The following is a 26288-nucleotide window of genomic DNA, read 5'->3' on the forward strand; positions in this document are numbered from 1 at the left end:
CCACTGAAGATAATGCAACCCTCACAGGTTGCATTTTATGTGGATTTGTAAGGTGTGTGGGTTGTCTCATTTTCACTCTTTCCAGAAGACAGTGATATTTTGTTAGCAAGAATGGGAACAGCGAAATCAACAAAATGCCATTTTTCTGAGCTCATTTTAGTTATGTCTCTCTAACCGGTAGTATACATGTTTTATTATAATTGAATGCATTCATTTTAAAAACTGTGAATATTACTGAGTGTCATTCATCTTTTTTTTCCCTTCATTACTGCTGTATTTTGTATGAAATAATTTTGAGCAACTACATTGGCTTAGCCATATGTTGGAAAGGGGAGAACGTCATGATTTGTTGGTCCCCACACATGGGAGAGAGTAAGAGGGAGGAGAATGCATAGCAAAGATAGGCTGGTGAGGAAGAACATTTTCCAGAAGACAAATTTCCCCTAATAACTTTTCCCACAGATATCCAGATAAAAATAAAAACTGAAATGTGAGCAGAGACTGAATGAGGCTCCTTAATTGAATCATTACCTTCATCATGCACTTTGGTTGGATTTTGGAAAGTTTGCTGAAAGGGTAGTGGCTTTTAAATTATGCAGATGACATGGGGCCTATAGAGCATGATATTTGTTACTCAAAAAGTATCTCTGCTTTCCTATGTCTAACACTGAACTTTGTCTACATTTGAAGATTTGCCTCTGGGTTTAATAAGAGGTCAGGGATTCAAACACAGGGAAAGACCATGGAAGGAAGGTAGATGAAAACGAAGCCAATTGCTAAGGTCCATGAGACACTGTGGTCAGTCAGAGGGGCTGTGTCCTGCATAAAGGTTCACAAATCTGACTTTAAATCCACTCTGGGACCAAACAGAAGGCAAACTGCCAGAACGGGTTCCTCCCACCTGCCAACAGTGTGAGAGAGAGGTGATATCATTTATAGAGCTGGACATCTGAGAAGGAGGCATTCCTATAGCTCTAGAGCTGATTTTTGCCTGTAAATGTTTTCTTTCTACTCCAAGAATTTACTACTGTGAAACCTAATTAAGATCCTTCTTAGGTGGAAACAGTGAAGTATGTAATCACAGGTGAATCATTACTGGTCATGGAGTAGAAAGATGACACTTTTTATCAGAGAAATATTTCTCCTTTGGGCCTCCAAAATAGAGATTATAGCCTTCATAAAAGTGAAAATATAGCTTCAATCAGAGCTTAAATTATCTCATGGTTGAAAATGTGCTTCTAAACATCCAGCGGCATGCTTTTTGATCTTTTAGTTAGTGTGGAAAATATGATTCTCCTTGCAATATGAAAATTTAATTCATCTAATTAGCTCTTGAATTTTTTTTGTTACAGTATTTCTTAACTAATAAAAAGTGGGATACATTCTTTATATTTTTAGTAGTAATTATTAAATAATGTTTCAGATATTTTCTGATTTATGGAAATCATGCTCAAGAGAACATGATCTACATCTATGCCAAAGACTCTCTCTCCATCCTGCTGCCCCTGAGATGGATCATGGTGGCAAAGATCAAGGAAGAGGAGGAGAGACATTTCTTTCTTTTATTATTATTATTATTATTATTATTAAATATCATTGAGAAATAGGACATCATTGATCTAGGGCCCCTAATTCTTACTGCCAGAAGGTTAATGTTTTAGTGAACATGTGATTCCGTGTTTCTGGCATCACAGCAGTCAGATATCTGAATTGTTTTTCTGTAGAGATATTCTTTTTTTTTTAAAAGATTTTATTTATTTATTCATGAGAGACACAGAAAGAGAGAGGCAGAGATACAGGCAGAGGGAGAAAGAGGCCCCATGCAAGGAACCCGATGCAGGACTCAAAGGCAGATGCGCTTAACTGCTGAGCCACCCAGGCGTCCCTGTAGAGCTATTAACACACTACATTATAGTGGAATCTTTATTGAAATATAATTCATGTATCATAGTATTCACCTATTTGAAATGTACAATTCATTGTTTTTTGTATATATACAGGGTTGTGCAACCATCGTTATAAACAGATTGTAGAATATTTCATCACCCCAAATAGAAAGCTCAGATCCATTAGTAATATCCCGCATTCTTCTCACCCCCAGCCCCAAGCAACCACTAATCTACTTCTGTCTCCATATATTTGCTTATTCTTGGTATTGCATATAAATAGAATAATACAATATGATACGTGTGTCTGTGTGTATATTACTGGCATTTTCACTTATTATAAGGTTTTCAAGACCCATCTATGTTGTAGCATGTATCCAGTAATTCATTCCTTTTTTTGACCAAATATATTCAGTTGTAGGCAGATATCTCAATAAAACTGGAGAAATTTGTTTTCCTTGACTTTAAATTTGCATATTTTTAATCTAGCAACATCTATCTGTTGAACATAAATATGAACTTAGTATTAGATATTTTGAAATTCAGGAGAAAACTACGATTATATTAAGGAGTCAAAATAATACAACAATTAATGAACAAGGAAATGAATCATGGAGGGTTAAATTGCATATTCTAAAGTCAAATTTATCAAATACACAGATTTGACTGCTATACAGATTTTGATAATACTCTTTATACCAATTAGAAATAGGACTTTGACAAAAAAGGTCTATTTCCCTGAGCCTAAGTTACATTAACTGTGAGTGCATTGGCTATATTGATGTCCAGAATGTCTTATAGCTATAAAATGGTGCCATGAGTTATGTAGAGGAATACAAACTTAGATATAATGGATAGATGTTCAACTATATCAGATGCAAGTGAATGGAAGAACAAAGGCACAAAGTAGACAGAGCTCTAGAAGGAGCTGGGTCTTGTTTCAGCTGTGTTCTGTTGCTATAAGCTTGTGTGACTTTCTGGGTCTATGTCTTTCTAGGTTAAAGATAATAAATGTGCCCTAGCCCTTTATTGGGATGCAGTAAGATATTGGCTCTTCCCTTCTCAGGTAGCATGATGAAGGTCTTCCAATAATCATGGAAGTATGTTGGAATCTCCCAGCCTGGATATGGCTAGGAGCCTTAAAAGGAACAAACCTGTGAAGAGGGGAAAGGGTTACATGTATAGAAAAATAGGCTTTTATTAAAAGATCATCTTAGAAACAGTTTTTCTGTTATTGGGGCTGTCAGTTTCTAGAATGTTAGTTACTGGCTTGAGGAAAAATACACCTGGAAAAGCAGGACACTGCCCTACCATTTGAGCTAAAGCTCAGTTATGTAGGCTTATAGGGGTCCTGTTTGGGCAGATTCTAGTTTGGAAATACAGCTGGCCCCTTTTTCTGCCTCCCTCCAGAGCTGTGTCTTCTTTAAAGGAAATTTCTATTCACTGTTTGTCAGGCAACAACACTTTTCAGCAATGTTATTGTCATTAAACATTGTATTTAAGATTTGCCATTATCATCAACAACAAAAAGAAAAGTCTTATCTTCAGTATGAGGTTGAACTCCACTGTCATCCACAGGCTGAGATTCCACCCTGGATGGGAAACTGCTGGTTGTGGGAACCACAGTGGCTGATACTTTCTAGTGGGTAGAAACATGGATTCCTGCTGGGAACACTTGTCACCCCTGCACTCTGACCCACTGTCTTTCTGCAGTAGAATTCTCAATATTGCCCCCTTTCTTCTTTCTTTTTCTTTTTTTTTTCTTTTCTTTTCTTTTTTTTTTTTTATTTTTGGTTGAGGGTCCATATTTGTAACTGTTATCCTGGTAAATGAAAACTCTGTGATAAAGAATATCTACATCACTGCTAAAGACATTATTTTCGTGGACTTCCTTGAAGGAAGACTTTCTGTCATAAATTATTGTAAAAGAATGTGCTTGATTGATCTAAAGGAGAACAGTAATAGTTTACACTGATGGAACTTGTTTGCCGAATCATCTCCCCATTGTGATACTTTTTTTTGGTCACATGGCCTGCATTTATCTCCTGAGCCTTGATCCCCTGTCATCTCCTTCTGTTGGAGGAAGACACCGAGACTCAGGAGAATTCAATGACTTGTTAGAATCACACAATTAATTAGTTCCAAGGTCATTTCTTGATTTTCCATCAAACTGTAAGAAAAAATGACATTGTTTCTACTAGTTTTACAAAAATAATTTGTAATTGGCCTTGAGGGAGTGTGAGAATGGCAATCAAAGCACACCAGTGGCAGCTGGGCAAACCCCAGAATCCCTTCTGTTTCTTGGGCCCTCCCTGAGGTCTAGTCAGGGCGACATTTACAAACAAACGTTAGCTTCTGCAAGGGTTGCTGAGGTCGGAGTACAGAGGAAGAGGTATGAGGTAGGTTTGGCGCTGGTGACTGGATCTGACTCTACGATGTGCACAGCTAGCCTTAGTGGTCAGACTTGAGCAGTAACCTGGTAGATGTGTGTAGATGGAACCTGAAATCAACAGGATGGAGAGACGTGCAGGGCTGGGCCTGGGCTATTCAAGTAGCTAAGTGAGGGACTCTAACGGCAGGCATCTTGGATTGTGTGTAGCAATAAGGCAGGCAGTGTCCTGGCAGGAGCAGAGGTACACACATGTGGGGCTCCATGAACCCTGGGTAGGCAGTGCTCCAGCCAGAAGAGGGCAGCACATACAGGGAGCTTCTGACTTCAGCAGTTTCATTATACCACATACCGCAATTGTGGTAGATGGAACCTAAGCAGATTAGTTAGAAGAATAAATGAATAGATGAGTGAATAAAGTGTAAATGGATGAATAGCTGATCCAACTCCAAATGAGGAAGCCCTTTCCATCCTGCCCTACTCTTATTTCCTTGGTTTTTCCATGTCAGGAAACAGAGCGGCCCAAGACATGTGCCCTCAGCTAGTTGAGCATTTTTATTTAAACCCTCTCTCAGGAATCAGAGAGAATATTGGAGACCAGTGCTTGAAAGTGAGTTTTGGCACATTGCCCAGTTCTTAGCTTGACAAGTCTGATCTTGTTTTGGTTTCTGTCTTGGGCTTGCAGTGTCCATTTATATACTACCATTTCACACTTTTATTATTGTCTTTGGATCACCATTTGTAAGGGCCTGGTTTATGTTACCATTTCAATGCATTAGGGTATCTTTGTAAGTATTTACTGTTTCCTTAAAAATTAAGCATCATTTATCTTTATTCCTTACCTTACAAGGAACTTTCCTGACCAAGCGGGCAGTGCCTGTACACTTTACTTCTTTTAACTCTGTGAGAGAGGTAGAATTTGGATCTAGAGCTTGTAGGTTGGGGCTTCCTTTACTGTAAGCTACTGGTGTTTGTGTTGTACCTTTGGATGACTGAGCTCGAATCCATGAAGCAATGCTATGAATAGCTACCAATTTATTTCAGTGAGTTCTAAAACTTGTTAAAAATAGAACCTTGTAGAGACTTAATTTTCTTCACTGTTTTCCATAGCTGATGTGACAAAACATGTCTTTGTAAATCTTTTCAATTTAGAGAGAATTTTGCTTTGCTTCTCTACTAATGTCTGACTAAAAAAAAAAAAAAAAAAAATTCTAAAGCTCAAAATGAGAAAAATGGTTTGAATCAAATCTGTTAAGTTCCCACAATTTATTTTCAACTTAACACAAGTTAAATTGAATATATGTGTATTTCACACTTGTCACAGTGCTTGTTCATGATAGGTTCTTACTGTGATCATTAATTTTATGTCAAGATCAAAGTACTTAGATAATTGATTAAACATTATTCTTGATGTTTCTCTAAAGGTGTTCATTAGGAGCACCCAGATGGCTCAGTTGGCTGGTGTCTGACTCTTGATTTTGACTCAGGTCATGATCTTAAGGTGATGAGATCAAGCTATGCATTGGCTCCATGCTGTGTGTGGAGTCTGCTTAAGATTCTCTCTCTCTTTCCCTCTGCCCTCCCAAAAATGTTTTTATATGAAATTAACATTTAAATTGGTAGACTTTGAGTAAAGCACATTGCCTTTCATTCTTTGGGTGGGCCTCCAAGCAGTTGAAGGCCTTAATAGAAAAACTGACCTTCTCTTAACAAGAGGCAATTCTGTTAGCTAACTGCCTTTGAACTTAAGCTGTAATGTCAGTTCTCTGCTGGGTTCAAGCCTACCCTGAAGATTTAGACTTGCCAGTTTCCAATATCATATGATCTAATTCCTTAAAATGAACCTATTTCTGTGTTTCTCTATATACACACACAGTGCTCTAATAGTTCTGTTTCTCTGATGAACCCTGCTAATACACTTAGTGACATTGGTTTTGGCCTTTCTGCTTTCTCGTGAGGTGGCGAACCTTTGATATAGGTATGGCTTGTTCACCTTTGCAATCTTCCATCTGGACACAATCCTGGCATTAGAGAGTTGCTCAATCATGCTTGTTGAAATAAATTAGATTCCTCCTTTTTTTTTTTTTCATTTTTATTATATTCCTATTTTCTTTTCTTTGTTTAACCAGTATATTTATATTTATCCAGTTCAGTTACAATAAGATTTCATTAGTGATGTCCATGATATAATGAAGTTTTAGAAAATATCTTATAAATGTCCAAGGTAGATGGAATTATGCTCAGTACAATTTTGAACATTTTGTTTCTTCTATAGCTGGTAAATATATGGTACGTGAAGTATTGCCCAGACATATTAGTGATGATGTTTAATATATATTAGAGGTGTTCTTTTTTAAAGATTTTATTTATTTATTCATGAGAGTCACAGAGAAAGAGAGGCAGAGACATAGACATAGAGTGAAGCAGGCTCCATAGGGAGCCTGATGTGGTACTTGATCCCAGGACCCCGAGATCACGCCCTGGGCTGAAAGCAGATGCTCAACCACACTCAGGTATCACAGAGGTTTTTTTGTTTTTGTTTTTGTTTTTGTTTTTTGTTTTTTCTTTAGGGGAGAGAGAGAGAGACAGAGAGAGAGAGAGAGAGAAAGAGAGATTACACAAGTGGGGAGGAGGGGCAGCAGGAGAAGGAGGGAGGGACTCTCAAACAGGCTCCACACCTATCACAGAGCTCAACAAAGGGCTCCATCACATGAACTTGAGATCATGACCTGAGGTAAAATCAGAAGGTAGATGCTTAACAGACTGAGCCACCTAGGAGCCTTTATAAATTAGACTTTCTATGTAAAGTATTCACTGAAGCCAGTAGAAATTATAAATAGCATGTGGAGTATGATAGGACATGGAATTTCTAACTTTTATTTATTTTTTTGAGTCTATTTTTAAAAACTTTATTTAAATTCAATTTGCCAACAGATAGTATAACACCCAGTGCTCATCTCATCATGTGCCCTCCTCAGTGCCCGTCACCCAGTCACCCCATTCCTCCATCTACCTCCCCTTCTGCAACCCTTTGTTTGTTTTCCAGAGTTAGTCTCTCATGGTTTGTCTTCCTAATTTTTCATTACTCAGTTTCCCCCCTTCCTTTATGGTCCCTTTTACTATTTCTTATATCCCATATATGAGTGAAACCATATGGTAATTGTCTTTTCCCAAATGACTTACTTCACTCAGCATAATATCCCTCCAGTTCCATCCACGTTGAAGCAAATGGTGGGTATTCATCTTTTCTAAGGGCTGAGTAATATTCCATTGTATATATAGGCCACATCTTCTTTACTCATTCATCTGTTGATGTACACTGAGTCTTCTTCTCCAGTTTGACTATTGTGGACATTGCTGCTATGAACATTGGGGTGCAGGTGTCCCACTGTTTCACTGCATCTGTATCTTTAGGGAAAATCCCCAGTAGTGCAATTGCTGGGTCATAGGATAGATCTATTGTTAACTCTTTGAGGAACCTCCACACAGTTTTCCAGAGTGGCTGCACCAGTTCACATTCCCACCAACAGTGTAAGAGGGTTCCCTTTTCTCCGCATCCTCTCCAACATTTGTGGTTTCCTGCCTTGTTAATGTTCCCCATTCTCACTGGTGTGAGGTGGTATCTCATTGTGGTTTTGATTTGTATTTCCCTGATGGCAAGTGATGCGGAGCATTTTCTCATGTGCTTGTTGGCCATGTGTAGGTCTTCTTTGGTGAAATTTCTGTTCATGTCTTTTGCCCGTTTCATGATTGGATTGTTTGTTTCTTTGGTGTTGAGTTTAATAAGTTCTTTATAGATCTTGGATACTAGCCCTTAATGCAAGGTATTAGAATGCTATGATTCAATTATTCATCAGCAATATTGGACTTTCATATTTGTTACACTTACAGGAGTGAGAGATTTGCATTAAGTAAATACTGGTAGGCTACACATACTTAGCTGTGAGGAGGTAGTGTTCTTTCTTTCCTTTTTATTTTTTTAAAGATTTCATTTATTTGAGAGAGATCAAGCACTGAAGGAGAGGGAAAAGCAGACTCCTGGCTGGCCTAGCAGGGCACCTAACAGGGTGTTCAACCCCAGAACCCCGGGGTCATGGCCTGAGCCAAAGGCAGACACTTAACCAACTGAGCCACCCAGGTGACGTGAGATGGTAGTTTTGTCCTGTAGGTTATAACATGTCTGGTTACAGAGAGCAAGGCATTTAACAGGTGGTGACAATGGTGGTGGTGGTGGTGATAGAATCCAGTGGCCCTTTTCACATTCCTTTCTTTATGAACAGCTGAATATGCATGTGGTGATTGAGGCCTGAATGTATTTGCCATTATAACAACTTGCTGGTTAATCAGCTTGTTCTCTTCCTGAGGACTTCCGCTATAATTTTCATGTTTTGTCACCTGAGCAAACAGAGAATGAATTCAGACAATGAATATATCAGGTTATCAGTGAGAGCTCAAGAGAGTTCTTGCTCTAGACAGCAGGACAATGATCTCTATAGAAATGTGACATCTAGATATTCAGACACCTGACTTAATTTCTGTAAGGTGGGTGTTGTCAGGATTCCAATAGCATCCCCTACCTCCACCAGGAGGATTCAACTTTTAGATAACAGAGAATTTTTTAATGAAAATAGTATAAATAGTTACCACTCTGGCTTGTGTAATTTCAATGATATTTAAAACCAAATATTATGTCACAAAATTTAGCTTATTTCTACTCTCTTTATCTTTCTTTCCTACATATTATGTTTACTAACTTACTGAGTATTTCCTTTGTCGTAAGATCTTTCATTTTACTTTTTATTTTATTTACATGAATATTAAAGCCAATTTTTTTGTTCAACCTTTTATGTTGGGCCTTTTTATTCCTCCTCTTCATCCAGTATTTAAATTTTCATTCATCTTCCTCTATTTTTCCCAGTATTTTTAACATATAATAGTCATATCTAAAATATATTTTGTTTTTATTTCTGACTGAATTTTACCTTTTTTTTTTTTTTCTATTTTTCTTGCATCTCAGGAAAATGGTGGGAAAAAAATATACTTTGGAGTCTGACTACTTGGGTTTTAATCATCGGTGAAGTTGCTTCTTTTGTGCCTCCACTTATGTATCTATAAAAAGGAACTAAGAAATATATTTATGTTCATGGAGTTGTTATAAATTATAGATTTGCACTTGAAATATAGTCAGTACTTTAGATTTATTAGTTACCATTGTTGTTTTTCTTTTTTTTAAACTAGTCTATTGCTTATTCCAGTCCCTTTTACTAACATAGATTTTGCCTCTGCAAATGACTTATTTTTATTCTACATTTTTCATTCCAGTAGTAGTTAATTTGTGATAAACAAAGGGTGTGATGACTAGTGAAATCATTTTCTTTATTTTATAGGCATATTTTGTATGTACTACTCTGTATGCCTAGCACATAATAAAAGCTCAATAAATATTTGTTTTATGACTGTAATGCAAAGCTAACAGCTGTATTACAGTTTATATAAGTTTGGTGTCATATCATGAATTTGCCAACAATATATTTTTTTGATCTTTCTATAAACAATGTCAGCAACTGTTTTTGTGTTCTATTTATCATTTGGAGGGCACTGTGCTAGACAATACCATGAATAATAATAAAAGCTAACACTTTCTTAACACTCAATATTGGCTAGCATTGCTCCAAGTACTTAAGCGAATTATAATCCTCGTGATAACCTCACAAAGCTGGACTTGTTGATTTCTATTTTGTAGATGAATAAACTGACTCACCAAAAGTTTAAGTGACTTGCCAATAGTCAGAGGGTTGATATAGTAGCATTAGCAGGGCTTTGAACAATGCCTTTCTGGCTTTGGATTCTGTGCCTTCAATAATTATTCTGTATTTCCACCAGAGAATTTACAGTCTATCAAATTATGGTACTTGTCACCATGCAACATCTATGTTATTTATTAGACTAGAGTCTACTTTTGTAGATAGGAACCTATGAAGTCTTCTGTATTGGTTTATTTTCTGCTTTGGTCTACAAATTTACTCAGTGCATATATGGTAATGAAAATATTCATTGATACACTGATAAAATCTTAACTATTCATCAATTTTTGTTTTCAGTTTTTGCTAATTTATTAGGTGTGGACTGGGTTTATGTACTAATGGGTTAATTTGGACAAAAATGTTGTGTAGATGAAATCTTTAAAAAAAAAAAAAAGAAATCTTTAACCTTTTTTCAACCTACCTTTTCCATGATAGTGCCAGGTCTTCTGAGCTTTGTCCTTTTTCTGAACTATCTTTCATTTGTAGGGAAAATTGATAAGTGTTAATTATCACCAAAAGTGAGATTAAAGCAACAAAAATTCCATTAAGCAGAATTAATTGCTAGGCTGGCATTTAACTGAAAGTTTTTAAAGCAAATAATAAGACACCATGAGCATGTGTGTCTTACTATTGACATTTATAATTTTAAAAAATGGTTATCAAAATAATCTGTTTTTCCAGCATCTCTTTCACTTTCTTCAAGAAGTAAGTGTGCACCTGTCTATGCCGATAGAGGAGTGAAGGTATTCTCTTCCTCACTGTTTGTCCCATCCTCATCCTGCAGGCCATCAAAGAATTGTTCTACTCCTCTTGCAAGCCCAAATATGTTTCTTCTATACCTGGTGGACATTCTTTGTTTTCTCTGCACAGAAATACAATGGTAATTGCTAAATATATATTTATGTTTATATGTTTATATATACTATTTTTATATATATACTATATTTTTAATAGTATATATTTTTTAAAAATATATACTATTTTTATATACTATATATAATTGCTAAATATATATTTATGTTTATATGTTTATATATACTATTTATATATATTTTTATATATACTATTTTTATATATACTATTTTTACTATACTATTATATATTTTTATATATACTATTTTTATATAGTATAATACTATATACTATTTTTTTATACTCTGTCCAAAACCACTGTTCACATATTTCTTTGGATTTGATGATTTGAAATGTCCATAGGATGCCCAGATTAACTATTATTCCTGGTTGTGTCTTTGTGAGTGTTTTGGTCAAGATTAACATTTGACTGGCAGACTCAGTAAAGTAGGTAGCCCTTCCCAATGTGTGGGCCTCATCTAATCTGTTGAGGGCTTGAATGTAGCAAAGGTGGAGGAAAGAGGAATTAGCCCTTTTTTCCTGCTTTGCTGCTAAACTGGGACATCTTATCTCATCTTTTCCTGCCTTTGGAATTGGATTTTCATCATTGGCTCCCCTGGATCTATGGGCTTTGAACTTAGGCTGAATTACATCATTGACCTTCCAGAGTCTCCAGCTTGCAGACAGCATGTCTTGGACATCTACTTCCATAATTGTGTGAGTCAATTCCTCATAATAAATATCTATCTATTTGTCTATCTATGTATCTATCCTTTATCATCATGTCTTCTACTGATTCTGATTATATCATGAATCTTGACTAAAACAATAGATTTTTTACCTTTTACTTCCTGTGAGTTGAGGGGTAACAGTAAAGAACACATTCAAAAACATTTCCCCAGAAAGTTGATCCAGTACCTGATTTTGAGTTAATCTTTTAGTTATTGAATTTTCACAATTATTTGAAATGGAAAGATTCCTGGATGAGTTACTAAAATAAATATAAAATGAATTAGACATGAGCCTTGCCCTGAAAGGACTCATAATAAAATTAAAGGTTACTATGAGCAGAAAGTGCATTCCTATTCAGAGGAGAAAATATAAAATTGGAAGGATCAAATACAGCTTCATGATGAAGACAATTCTTAAACTAGATTTTAAAGAACAATGAAGACCTTTCCTCTTCCAGGCTGATGACAGAGCATTTATTTTTCAGTTCAATCACAATTAGAAACTTATATGTATTCTGCTCTGATATCTCAGAAAAGTAAAAGAGATGCAACTGGAGATAACAATGGATATTTCCATTGGTTTGGTGTTGAATTAAGGCAAAGGCCAACGTTGAAGGAAAAAGAGCAAAAACTAGGATGCATCTAAAATGTGACCGGCTTGGGTGCCAAGTAAAGGGACTTGGATGGATTTTGGAGGAATGGAAGGGGAGTGAACATATCTAAGTTTGGATATTTTAATTTAAGAACAGTATGTAGAATGGATTAGAGATTAGATTAGATTAGATTAGATTAGATTAGAGGTGGGATGAGAGAAGAATTAGGTGATAGCAAATCCACAACAGGGTAGCTAATGTATTGGTGGCTTGTGTATGCACTACTTAATTCAATTAAAGTTTTCTGTTCTGATTTTTTTAAATTTATTTATGATTGTCACAGAGAGAGAGAGAGAGAGAGAGAGGCAGAGACATAGGCAGAGACATGCAGGCTCCATGCACTGGGAGCCCGACATGGGATTCGATTCCGGGTCTCCAGGATCGCACCCTGGGCCAAAGGCAGGTGCTAAACCGCTGTGCCACCCAGGGATCCCTCTGATTATTTTTTTTAATGAGGTGGTTGAACCAATTTATTAGGAGGCTTAGTCCACTTCTTAAATTTCCTTTTTTTTTTTTTTTTTTAAGTTGGGGACATTCCACATTTTGATAGTTTTGCCTATAAGAGCTTGATTTATTTTTTTAAAAAAATTTATTCATGTATCCATGAGAGACACAGAGAAAAAGGCAGAGACATAGGCAGAGGGAAAAGCAGGCTCCCTGAAGGGGAGCCCACTGCAGGACCCCATACCCGAACCCCGGGACCATGCCCTGAGCCGAAGGCAGACCTCAGCTGCTCAACTGCTAAGCCAGCCAGGCCTCTCTTAAATTTCCTTTTTTTGATTGATTATGAATCTTTAAGCACTCAGACAAAGGCTTTAATACAATGAAACTTTAGATTTCTTTCGCTTCTGAATTTATATGTCACTTCACAGAGAATTGTATAATATAGAAAAATTCCTAATAGCAAATTTATTTCATTTTAATTCACTTGATTTTTCAGACTACTTTTGTGGCATATGGCATTTTGCCTTGAGCACATACGAACACAGATCACTGCACTATCTGAATAATGACACAGTAGTGTAAATTCCAAATGTATAGAACTTGAAAAGTAGTGGTTTCTTCCCCCTCTCCTCTCCTCAGCTGCACTCCCAAATACTGTTGATGTTGCATATACCAATATTTGAGCTTTTTGTTGATGAGATTGTATTTTTTTTTCAGCCTGGTGTACTGCTGAATGCTGACAAAATGATCTCATGCTTTTATTAATTATTTTAATCAGCTTGCCATGATGCATACTTATTGAAGGGAACATTTAGATTAATTTTGGGATGATTAGCAGGGGTTGGTTGAAGAATTCAAATCTAGTCTGGTTAATGTCTATTAAAGGTTTTTCAGTGACTGTAAACTCCAGTAATATCTCAGTACCTCTCCTTCTTGCAAAAATTCTCATTGTGTGTCTGGTTAAGATTGACACACAGTTTCATTTATTAAAATATATTGCATTCCTCTAGTAATACATGTAAGTGCTACTGTACAGCTTTTAATTTATTTAACATCTAATATTTGGTGGCCTTGTCAGATCAGAGTAGTGACTGTCTCCTCAGAACACATGCAGTTGTTTTAGATGGTTATTTCTGCTCTGAAACTTCCAAAATAATTAATAGCAAATTATCCATTTCATTAGAAATATAAGCATTTACTACTCACATCCAAATTATAGTCAGATGTCTGTCTTTTTTCTTTTCTTTTCTTTTTTTAATTCTGTAAGATTCCTGCCTTAGTTGAGGGTCAGAGAAAGGAATACCTTATGCAGTTCTAACTACCATGCCTCTAGAGAAGGATAATTCTGCTGTCCTAGATTCTACAGCTAGTGAGACTGGCAAACATCTTTTTTTTTTTTTTTTCTTTTTTGATGCTAGAAAACCTCTTTCTCTTACCTTGAACAGTTGGCAGCTGTGGTTAGGGAGTGATGCCAAGTCTAAGCAAAGTTGAGTTAAAGGTGTAGAGCATGTGGGGGAACTAGTGGTACTGTGAATACACACACAGGAGACTTGGCTTCAGGTAAAAATAGGCTGTTTCAGATGAGATGAAGTTCACTGCTTTCATTTGGTGAGTCTCGGCTTTCATAAAATATGCACCACTGTGTTTTAAAAAAATTAAAAATAATTTAAGCAAGATATGTGTAAAAAGAAGCATAGGATGGAAAAAAGTATCCTTTTAATGTATTTAGTATCCTTTCGATGTATTTCAATATGTAGGTCAAATCCATTGAATTTAGGACTTTTAGAATAAAATTAGAGATGCAGAGACTGAGAAAGGAATATTTGGAGAAATAAAAATGAAAACAACATTGATAATTCTGATCCCATTTGGTAACATTTCATTTCAACAAGGTGATGATATTTTTACAATTAGTCTAGCAATTGCATTACATTCTGTATTTTTATTCGAATTAGAGTGTTCTTGGTGCTATGCACATTATCAACTTAGAGGAGAGGAAAACATGTCAACATTTTACTAGAAATCCCACTTTTCCTAGTGTTAAACTATTAGGTTGTTTCCTTTTTGAATACACTAAAATTAACCAGTAGTTCAGGTTTTTATTTTGTTATACCAGGAAACATGCTGTTTTCCAAAGTGAATGAATGTAGCTTCCAAAATTTCATATCATCCAGCTGTCTTTTTGTTCCTATCTAAAAGCACAGGCCAGAACTCCATTAGAAAGTCATAGAAACCATAGACTGATAATTTCTAGTTGCAAAAAATCACCTTAGATTTCCAAGTGGCGGTCGATGAAGTAAAACAATCACCATAACAATATTAATTAATGAGTACTAATACTTCCTTAGTCCCCATATTATATAAGTGCTTTTATTTTTTATTTATAAAATTATATATTTTATTAAGTTTTGGACTTAACAATTCTATTAGATAGGTAGATAAATCATTATTAAAATAACTTTTCCACAAGGGAAATTTATATTCCTAAGGACATATATAGTTAAAAAGTGGTAAAATTATACTCAGGCCTTTTGATTTCAAATTTCTTGTTCTTTCAACCATTTCTAGGATGATGCATTAAGGTACCTTTTTTTTTTTTTTTTTTTTCTTTTGGCTTCTTTAAGAGATAGCCCTAGCCCAAAAATTTGAAGAACACATCCCCCACATGCCAGATCAGCGATTTACTAGCTGCATGACCTTGTGGCTCCTTTCATTAACTATAAATTGAGGGCTTTGAACTAGATAATTTTAAGTACTTTCAGCTATAAAATTTGGTTATTCTATTTAAAGTAATGTAAGATGGTTCAGAAAAATTATATCTACAATAATATATTTTATTGCAGAAGGTTTCGCAGAATTTATTCAGAAAACTGTTTCATATATGTTAATACATATTATGTCATAAAAGGGTTTGATGGGCAATTGGTTTTGGGAAAGTCACAGTAAAACAAAATTAGACATCTATTTATGGTAGGACTGACTTCTTGGTAACTTTAGCAGACTAAGTACAGAGTGAAACTAGATAAACGGTATGTAGAATGAAAATGTACATTGCAGGTGCACTTCTCAGGAGGGATGCATGGTCCAGAAAATGCTCCCTAGGGAAACCCATCATAGCCCAAAACTTTAGTGCTTATTCTTAGTCAGCAAATCATCATTGTGTCTAGCTATACTTTGTCTCTTCCAAAATGATTTTGGGGTTGCTAAGGGCTGTGTATTTCAAAACCTATTTGGTGAACTAAAATTTAAAGAAGAATCTTATTAAATATAACTACAACATAATGTAGAAGGTCTTAATTCATAGTGATCTCAGCTGCTGAGATTATTCAGCAGCATTCAAGAGGTATTTTAATTCTTCCATTTGTGGTAGCATTGGAAGAAAGGATTTCTGAAATTTCTTAGAATTTTGTACTATAGATCCTTGACTTAGTTTACCTTCACGTGCTATTTAATGTTGGCTTTATGATACAATGTTATTCAACTAAGTTTCCCAAGGTTAAGATTTCAGTAAATTGTCGCAAAATATATAGCAACATTTGCCTTCAAGATCCTTGTAATTTTTTCTGGGTTGTAGAGTTGGCACACGGTCTCTACAGCTCCTGATAATGGCGTTTCTTTTTTGTCTTGTTTTTGGTGTGTGTTTAGAATAAGAACACTATGAAGCTGAGCCGAATGCTTTGGTCTTTCACAGGCCTTGCAAGATAGCTCTCCAATAACCATAACAGACAGATTCTCCATGCACATAAATCATAGGTGGTCCATAAAAAGGGATCTGTTACTTTCAGTTTGGGGAAAGATCTATCCTGTGTTACAATAGCATCATTTTGTGCCTGTAATACTTACAAAAACATATCTACATATTCAACATCTTCATTTGCTGATATATAATCTGAATAACTTTTGTATTTGTTTCTGATGAATTAATGGAGTTGATTGAGAATTTAACTTGGTTATTTCATCATTTTTTCTTTTCTTTCTTTCTTCACAAAATGTATTTTCTCCCTGAGTCATTTATTCTTATTTCAAAAATTGAGATGGAGAGAGAGTTGGAAAGATATATTACTGTTTTTGACAGCTATTATTAATTTTCAAGATTCATATCCCAATGTACAGCAATGATTCACCCAGATGTGCCTTTCAATCAGTAGCAAATATAATAAGATTTTATGTCTTTTTTGGGGGGGAAAAGCAAGGCCTTCTTTGAAGGCTCCATACATACATATTTATGAAGAAATGGGAAGAGAAGCCTTCTTTGTTTTTATTGTATTAGTATTATTTAAGTGCTGTTGATACAAACAAGGCAAGCCATTCAATTATTTTCTACATTTTTGCATTTTTACATATATTTCCAAAATACTTCACTTGGTTTCCCCCAGGCCATGAGGCTGACTAAGGCAGAGAGTTTCCTGTGTTCATGAAACTCACATGCAAGTGTGTGTGTTTGGGAGGGACAAGGGAAGGAGAAATAAAACATGACACTGATAAATGTTCACCAAAGAATTTTATGGCACCATAACAAAAGAAAAGTGACTTAAACTTTTCCAGGGAAGCCTTTTCTGAGGAGGTAAGATTTAAACTGAACTATTATCAACAGACCAAAGCTAAGTACATGAAGAATGGGAGAAGAGATGATGAAGCAACTGGCGGGGAGTTGCCAACGTGCCTGTTGGAGGAACCAGAGGAGAGAAGAAGGGTGCCATGGCTCCTGGTCATGTGGAGAATTTTTAAAGCCAAAGAGAAAAGTTTCAACTCAATTCTAAGTACAAGAGGAAGCCCCCTGCAGGTTTTAAGCCAGATTAAATGGCATGATTCCATTTGTTTTGAAAATATCAGTCTATATCATGTGCTAAAAAGTATTGCAGAGTCAAGAAGGCAGCTCAGAGACCAGGAGTTGGGCTCTGTTCTAGTGAACCCCAGGACAGATGCTGATGCTTTGCACAGAGAACACACTGGTGAGGAAAAAATAGATGTATTTGGGGCTCTGAACTCATGATTTAATTACAAGGTGTGGAAAAGCATGGCCCTTCCAACCCGTCCAATTCAAAGAGAAGGAAGACCACCCTGAAAGGGAAAGTCAGTGGGAAGTGGAGAGCTGAGAGACATGGTTCTAGAGCATGAAGAAAGACCGGATTTCACATCCTTTCAGAATCCCTAATCATAAAAACAGGCATACAACTGTAAAACATCTTTGTACAATTCCTTGTACTACAGCCATAAGTATTTTAGAGGATTTTCTTCAGAAATAAAAAATAATCTCATAAAACAAATGATTAAAAAATGTACAGACTGTACTTTTGTTCATTTTCACTTTGAATATAGAAGTATACAGGACTGAAGGCTGTTGAAATCTAAGCCTTCATTCTGGCAAATGAATATGCTCACATCCAGAAAAGATTACACCATAGGTAGGACACTTGACCAACAGTGTGCAGATTGGACCTAGAGCTTCATTCTTCTGTGGCCCACTCCAGTGGGCCTAATTATAAACTAATTATATCAGAGTTTTTATACTGAATTAGTAGTTTGAAGTACATGTTTCAAAAGAAAAATTAAGTAGGAAAACAGAGCAGAAGAATAATGGATATGGACAGAAACTTGGACATTAAGGGGCCAAGCCATTTAGTCTGGGTGTTTGGTCTGGGCAGGGTTCAACTAAAGGTAGAGATGCTCAGGGAGATGTTAAAAAGAATCCCTTACCTTTCCTCAAAGGAAGACAGAACATACATACCATTTCTCTTCTCTGCCACCTAATGATCCCATGCCTGCAGTGCCAGTGCATCCTGTCTTCCATCCTCAGGTGCTGAGGGTCAGAGCCTCCTTGGGATTGTAGTCAGGTGTGCTGCTTTGTGTGTGTGCTGGTTTCTCATTCACTTTGTCTTCTCTGTAAATGGCAAATTGCTTGAAGGCAGAAACTATGTTAATGATAAACTCAGAAAATGTTGCAGGTAAGTGGTTGTTGATTCTAGTGGGAAGGAGACCCTGCCCTGGGTATAAAACCACTCCTCCTACAATTTGTCTTTAGAGCATGAATCCTAACTTCCATCCTGCTTTCCTACTGTTTATCATGTCATAGGTAGAAGATGGAAAGGGAGGAATTCACAGCAAAGACTACTCAAAATTAAGATGAGAAGACAAGAAAGCACATACAGTTTCTGAGGTAGACATACAGAGGCAGAAACACTGCTAAAGATTCTGTAAGGTCCTACATTTCTTTCCTAGGAAAGCAGCTTGTAAGCTTGGTGACTGTGAACACATGAACCTGTTTGAGCTTTAATTTGCATACCTTCATAATGGGAAGTAAAAACTGATCGTGTTACAAAGATGAATGGATGGTCATTTGTGTTAATATGTGTATGATGCTTCATACAGAACAGCCCCCGACTGCTCATTTTCATCGTGTGTAAATTGTTCATAACCAAGGGTCTGTGGTTTTGATGATAGTATTCTTCTTTTTCTAGGCCAGTGTCATATGTTTCTCCTCCTACTAAACCTTTGCATTTCCTTCTGGACCCTGTCTCTCTCTTAATTTGTCTACACATGTACATCCTTGGGACTTACTTATTCTTGGGTATTTAGCTTGGTCTGGGTAGGCACCCAATGCTTAGCTTGTTGTGGCACTCTATAGCTGTAGCATCACAAACTGTCTCCAGTTATATAGGCTCTGTGTGGCCTGGGACCATGTTTGTCCTGTTTATTGATGGCCTAGGCATGGAGGCTGTGCAATGCATATTGGCTGAATGTCCAATAAGAGAAGTGTGCAGTGTCTGTATACCTCATGAGTGTGCAAACAACATATGCATGTTATTTCTATCTCTCTCTCTGTGTGTATGTGTGTAGCAAGACCTCCAGGCAGATGCGCATAGCTATTTATATCTGTAGAATATTTCTTTGGGGAAAATCCCATCCTAGTAATGGAGCTTGGTGTTAGGAAACAATCATTGCACCCAGACAGAAGCACCAAATTTGTTGAATATTGCTTTATAGGCATACTTCATACTGTTAGGTAGGGCACAAGGGGGCATTGAGCCTCTTCAAATGCAGTGACAGAGCAAGTGAAGGGAAAATATAAACCAGGAAAATATTTTGTCATTTTGTTCAGTTGTTTGGACAGATGCATTCTGCATCTACATTTTCTAGATAATCACCTTAAATTTTCATTTTTCTTTGCTGTTTTCAGTGTGAACATTGTGTCAGATTGTAAATCATTCTCATTTAAAAAATTCAGCTATGGTAAATTACACATAACAAAGTTTACCCCCTTAACCATCCTTAAGTAGTTTATTAGTATTAAGTATATTCATACTGTTGAGCAACCAATTTCCAGAACCTTTTCATCTTGCAAAACTGAAACTTCATATCCACTAAACAATGCCCCAGTTCATCCCACAACCAGCCCCTGGCAACTGCTATCCTACATCCTGTTTGATTTTCTCTTTGTATTTTAATTAAGCCCTGCTTGACACTCTAAAGAAATAGTGTTTGGCCCAGTGATCATTCTCATATACACACTCTGGATCCAGTCACTCTGAAATTCTCATCATTGCCTCAGCACTGAGAAGACTGATCCCTTTGCTCTTCTGACTTATACTTGGGCTTGGTCTCATACAAAATGCCATGCCCGAATATCTGTCTTTACTAGTTCCTCTATATCCAGCCCCAGGGCGCTGATTTCTCCAGCAGAGGAGCCTTTGTCTCCTGACCCCCTGGTGCACAGTTGGGGGGACATCTGTGTTGCCCAGAGTTGTCTTGTGAAGTGTAGTGTGGCCTCCCCAATTTTTTATATAAAAACTGTGTTACAAATATACTTAGGTGTAGTTGACATAAAATTTAATTTCAGGTACTTTTTCATAAAGTGGTTCTATAATTTGGACTGAAAAATTAAATTCAAAATAAAACAGTCTAGGAAAATGTGTCCTAAGACTTAGAAACAATTTAACTTTTGGTAAATGTTCACTCACAAACTGTACACTCATAGGGTTTCTATTGTGTCTTTCTCAGTCTTGTTTGAAAATATATATATTTTTTTTTCCTTAGAGAAGACCTGTATTTCTAAGAAAAATGATGTGGATTCCCACTACAGCAGCCCCATATTTATAACTGCCAGTCTAGAGCCAGTGTACACATAAGACAGTGAAGAGCAATATGTTTGTCTTTAGGGAACTAAATAAGAGATGCTTTTAAGTGTCTAAGCTCTATCCAAGCTGGGTTCCTGATAAGCATTGAATTGAGTCCTCTGGCATGCCTAGGTATTGATCTGGGGAGAAGGAAAGGCATATGAGTTAAAAGAAGAAATATTAGAGAACAAAAGCAAATGACAGTATTTGAAGTAATCTTAGCAATGATAGCAGGAAAGGAAAGAAAGAAAGGGAGAGACAAACCAATAACTGACACCACATCCGTATACAAGTCTCATAATTAGAAGAACCAAATAATACAAATGCAAATAGGGAACACTTGACTCTCCACTGGCTTCAGGCTCAGAAACTTTGCCTGTTGCTTTGATAGACCATGAAAGTCATTGTTTTGTCTTGAAGGCAGGCTAGACTGGAATGATAAAGAGTCTGGACTCTATGACATTTAGGTTTCCAATATTACACTATTACTTTTAAGGGCATTATTGATTAGAATAAGTCAAAAACACGACTGATATCATTTGTTTTCGTGTGTCCTGTATTAAAGTTAGTTGTTTACTTGTCTGCCACTGACTATGTTAAATTTAATTTTAGAAAGAGAAGATGGCCATCTTACCACTACCTCCTAGTATAGTCAGTGAATTTGATTGAATATCTTCTTATGGTGATCAACAATAGTTGAAATAATATAATTAGTTCACCTTTTACACATTTTTACTTACGTGTTTTATGAAATGTTTTCCTGTTCCTTAAAGCTTCATGAAAATGTTTTTCTTTCAGTTAAGTAATTAAATACATCGTGTGTGTGTGTGTGTGTGTGTGTGTGTGTGTATAAAATGACCTAATAATCGCTGCCCTCTTTGGCCTTTCAGAAAAAATATTTGTAGTGAAATAAGAGTATTAAAAAATAAAATACTACTTTTAGAATATATTTGCCTTAAGTTTATCTTAGTATTTGGAATGAGGATACCACTAATATTTTAACATAGATCTTTTTTAAGCAAAATAAATCTAATCTTTGGAGAAAATAATAGCTTTAACAATAAAAATATCTCTAAGAAAAAATGAATATAATTCTCAAAATAACCTAGTCCAAGTTTGATGTCTCTTATTAAGTTATAGGATATTAGCCTTCCATTTCCCCATTAGTCACTTAGAAAAGCAAAAGTGTATCTGTGTTTGGGAAAGTTACCTGAGAAGTACGTGAGGTCTTTCAATCATATTATGAATGGTTACCTCAGTGGTATTCAACTGTTCAAGGAGTCAGCATTTGAGTCCTTCCTTTTAAGCATTCAAAATATTTTGTGAGGTGTTAAATAACAAAAATTCAAACATGTAAATTTAAAGATCAAATTGGCTTTATTCAACAATTCATGAATCTGTCAGTATCCCACCTAGCAATAGAAAGGAGTTCTGCAGAGCTGTAGGTGAGGAAAGGTTTTTGAATACAGAAAGGGAGTGGGAAAAATTATTAGCAAATAGTGCATTGCTTCAGGCAAGACATTGTTTCTGCCCTCCTAAAAGAGACAGAAGGAGTCTGTGGGGTAAATTTTGTCACCAGTGCTGACACTGATTTTGTTACCAATCCATGTTGACTGATTAAAAGTTACATTCCTGGGAGAGGTTGAAGCGGCAGTTAGGTTAGGTATTAAGTGTTGGTTTGCTGATGTGGAGGTTAGCATAAGTGACTCCATTTTTGGCCTGTTGTCTTCTTTTTAACAGTTTTCCCCTTTTGATCAGTTTCAGCATAAGGAAGACATGTGATCACAATTTAAGGCATTGGCACCACTCAGCTACTACTCTCTAGTTTTTGTAGATTTTGTTGAAGATCTTTTTGTTGAAGAAGATCTTTGTGGTACCCATAGGTCATGGTGACTTCAGATTCAAAATTTTTAAGTAGCCCATGCTCTTCATTACCTTTCTGAGGTTCCAGTTTTAGGGAGATTATTTGCTTGCCGGTCGGTGTCTGTAAACATGCATTTAAGTTTCTCAGAGAATACAATGTGCTAAGGAGATATTATGATTATTATAAGTGGGATAATTCTCAATGTTTGAAGTGCATTTTCAAGCAATGGTCCCTAAGACTCAAACCAGTCAGAATCAAATAAGTCAAAGGAAGACCCTCCTGAAGGTCTTTTTAAGCCACTTGATATAGATTAGTCATCTTAAGTAACTGAATTTCAACTTTCCCAGAAATATTTTTTTTCAACTTTTCCAGAAGTATTAATCCAGGTGCAACAGATTGTGTTGGCCATAGCACACATACCTCCTTGCTCAGCTAAAAGATAATCAAGGGCTATTATTCTATTCTCAGAAATAACTTTGGCCAGAGAGTCTAATGGTCTTTGTTGGGCAGCTGTTGTCTTAGCAATGGATTCTACCATATCATTAGAGTTAGGGAGAGATTTCCCATCATATTTTCATTACATTTACTCCTATCAGGGAAGTATGGCCTTGCTAAAGGAAGTGAACCCTGAATTGTGAATGACTCCTGGTAACTCCTTTCTGACTCAATAATGGGCTAAGTTTATTTGTGGAAAGTTAGGGGTATAGTTAGATAATCTAAGAGATATTTCCTAGCTGTGTCCCTGCTACCTAGGTATTCATAGGCCCAAGGAGAATGATAACCTCACAAAGACATAGGGTTCTATGGGTGCACAAACCATTCCCACTGAGGTTTATTAATGGAGTCATTCACAGGGATTGCTGCATTTATCCATTCAAGCCAGAGTCAGAGAGGTTTTCAGTGCATATGGTAAAAAAAAAAAAAAATCTCCTAGCCTGAAATACAAAGTTGTTTTAAATATTTTGTGAAGAGGTGCTGCTGGTGAGAATATTTAGAGAAAAAGGCACATCAGATCTAGATAATCATGGACTTGTGAGGATGCAAATGTGTTAAGATTTATGGAGGTAAACATGTCTAATTGGGGTAGTACAGTTATCATCAGAGAAAGGAAAAAAACAAGGCACTGGATGCTCTGGCTATAAGAGTTGAACTTGGTAAGAGAATTCTAAGGGGGTTGACCGTGGTTTGTGGTGACATTGGGAATAGAAGGGTAATTGGTCACAGGGAGGACCAGGGGTCTCTGACAACGCAAATAGATGGGAATCTTCAAAGATAAATCCAGCAGTCTGAAAGTTTACCCCCCCACACACACACACATTACCACCACCCAGCAATGGCCTGGTATATTCATTCAGATGAGAGGTTTTTTTTTTTTTTCTTTCTTTCTTTCTTTCCAGGCCAATGCCAGAGTAAAGGAGAAAGAAAAAGGTTTTATTTTCAGTTAGAGTATAAGTCATGACCACAGTGTCTTGGGTGGAAATCATCTATCTTGGTGTCCACTACTTCTTTTCCTTGTCAGTTTGATTTGGAGGTCTTCACTGTCTCTACAGGACCAGATGTCAGAAAGAGGCTCTGCTTTAGCTGTGAGAACTATAACCAAGGCTCAGTGCTTTGCAGTTTTGCAGCAGTGTCAGTGGTCAGGAGCACTTGGTAAGGTCCTTTCCAATGGAGTTTGATGGTTGTTTTCCTCTGTTGATGTATCCAGAATACCCAATCACTAGGCTCCAGACTATGACCACTAGGATCTTTTGAACTGAGATCCACGAAAGCTTTTTTAATCTTTAGCATAAAGCATTAGAGACTTACAAGAGCTGGTCATCCTAACATGGGATAATGAGGGATCAGCAGAACATTGTATACCTGTCAAATGGTGACTGTCCCCTGTAGAATTTGTTTCCAAAAGTGGCAACTGGGAATAGTCAGCAAGGTGTGAAATAGTGACATCTTAGGGCAAGGGAATCCGGTCTTTTCAGGAAGTTTAGAGATTTTAAATTGGAGGATCCCATTACTTCTTTGAACCTTGTCTGGTGACTGAGGGTGACAGGGACACGGAGATAATTCCAAAAGGTTTGCAAAGCTTACATTAAGGCATGTATGATTTTCAAAGTGAAGTGGGTGCCTCATTCACTGCAGATTATGGAAGGTACAACTCAGTGGAAAACATGTTCTCCAATAATCTCTTTGCCACTATGAGGGCATGCCTTGTGGTAAGGGAAAGTCTCGACCCATCCAGAAAATATACATACAATGACAAGAAGATATTGATAACTCATACTGACTTGATGGGACCAGAGTGAGGAGGTCTGAGGCTTCTGGGGGAAAAGGATGTTTTTCTAGGATTATGGAGTTGACAGGTCAGACATTACTGGTACACTGTTTTCACAGTTCTATAGAAGTATTTCCACTAATATCTATTCATAATTTGAGTCATCTTAAACATGTCATGGTGGGTGAAGGAATGCAAAAAAATTGAAAAATGGGGCTTGCCTAGGAGCTGGAAAAAACAAGTGTCCATCTTGGGTTTCCCACAGTCCTGACTGTTCTTTGAATTTACAACCATTTTTTGCTCATCTTAATTTCTCTGAATCAGACACAAACTATTGTCACATTATAAGACCATCAGGACGGCAAAAGTCTGGCAGTGAGGGATCATTTTTGCAGAAGCAGAATGTACTTCATCTACATGTATCACAATCTTTGTAGATTCTGTTAGTGCTAGCATTGCATGAAGGTCACCCGGGGCATTTCCCTGATACTTAGGTTCAGGCCTTTTTAGTGTAAGCCTCAGTTTTGATGACAGCAATTTTAGAAGGTAAGAGAATAGCAGTGAGATTATTTACTTGCTTCCCATGTTAGTTTGAGGTCTCAGAGGGTATAGGAAAACCCCTTTGTTTCCATAACATACCCAAATCACAGAGAGCTCTAAAGGTATACCAGCTAACAGTGTAAACATTGACAGTATATCCTCCTGATAACTGGTACATGCCAGTAACCGCCAAGCTCTTGGCAAGAGTGTAGTGCTTTGCTTGTTGGGCAGATTGAGCTTGTAGGAGGGAGGTTTCCCCTTTCAAGCAATTTATATTGGGTAGTAATATGACTACCAGCTTGAAATTTCCCTTTTTATGGTAAAACCCATCAACAAACAAGATTGGAGTTTGTTTCCTAAGAGTAGGGTCGCAAGTCACCTGTCCTCACCAACTTACATAGGTAACTTTCAAATCATCCTGAAAACCTACGAATTCGGTCTGAGATTTAAAGAGATCAGCTACAGTGAGAAGAGTTTGCGCTTCTAACAAGGTAGGAAGACAGGGAAAAAAAAAGAAAGAAAGAAAAAAGCATCCAAGGGGGAGGGGCCCCACGAGGAGCCGGGCTGAGGCCGGGGCCAGTGTCCCCAGGACAGGAGAAGCAGGAGTCTCCCCGTCCCGGAGAAGCAGGAGCTGCACCGACCTTCCCCGCGGAAAGGACGGAAAGGCGCCCGCAGGGAGCTCGGGCAGGATCCCAGGAGGGCGGGGATGCCCTCGGGCTCGGGGGCACTAACGGAGGACCTGCGC

At 36.9% G+C, this 26288-nt stretch overlaps 1 protein-coding gene across 6 annotated transcripts in view; it reads left to right on the plus strand.

The window, feature by feature from the left end:
- SNTG1 (syntrophin gamma 1) overlaps positions 1-26288 on the plus strand; it is an 818484-nt gene that overhangs the window by 46392 nt on the left and 745804 nt on the right. Inside the window, exon 2 of one of the 6 annotated variants that reach the window (XM_049103928.1) lies at positions 10864-10959. The exons of the other annotated variants lie outside the window; for them this stretch is intronic. The gene's annotated coding sequence lies outside the window, so the exon portion shown is untranslated. The remainder of the gene's footprint in view (positions 1-10863; positions 10960-26288) is intronic. 6 annotated transcript variants of the gene reach the window in all.

Source organism: Canis lupus, chromosome 29, assembly GCF_003254725.2.
Source record: "Canis lupus dingo isolate Sandy chromosome 29, ASM325472v2, whole genome shotgun sequence".
In the NCBI taxonomy this organism is placed as follows: Eukaryota; Metazoa; Chordata; class Mammalia; order Carnivora; family Canidae; genus Canis; species Canis lupus.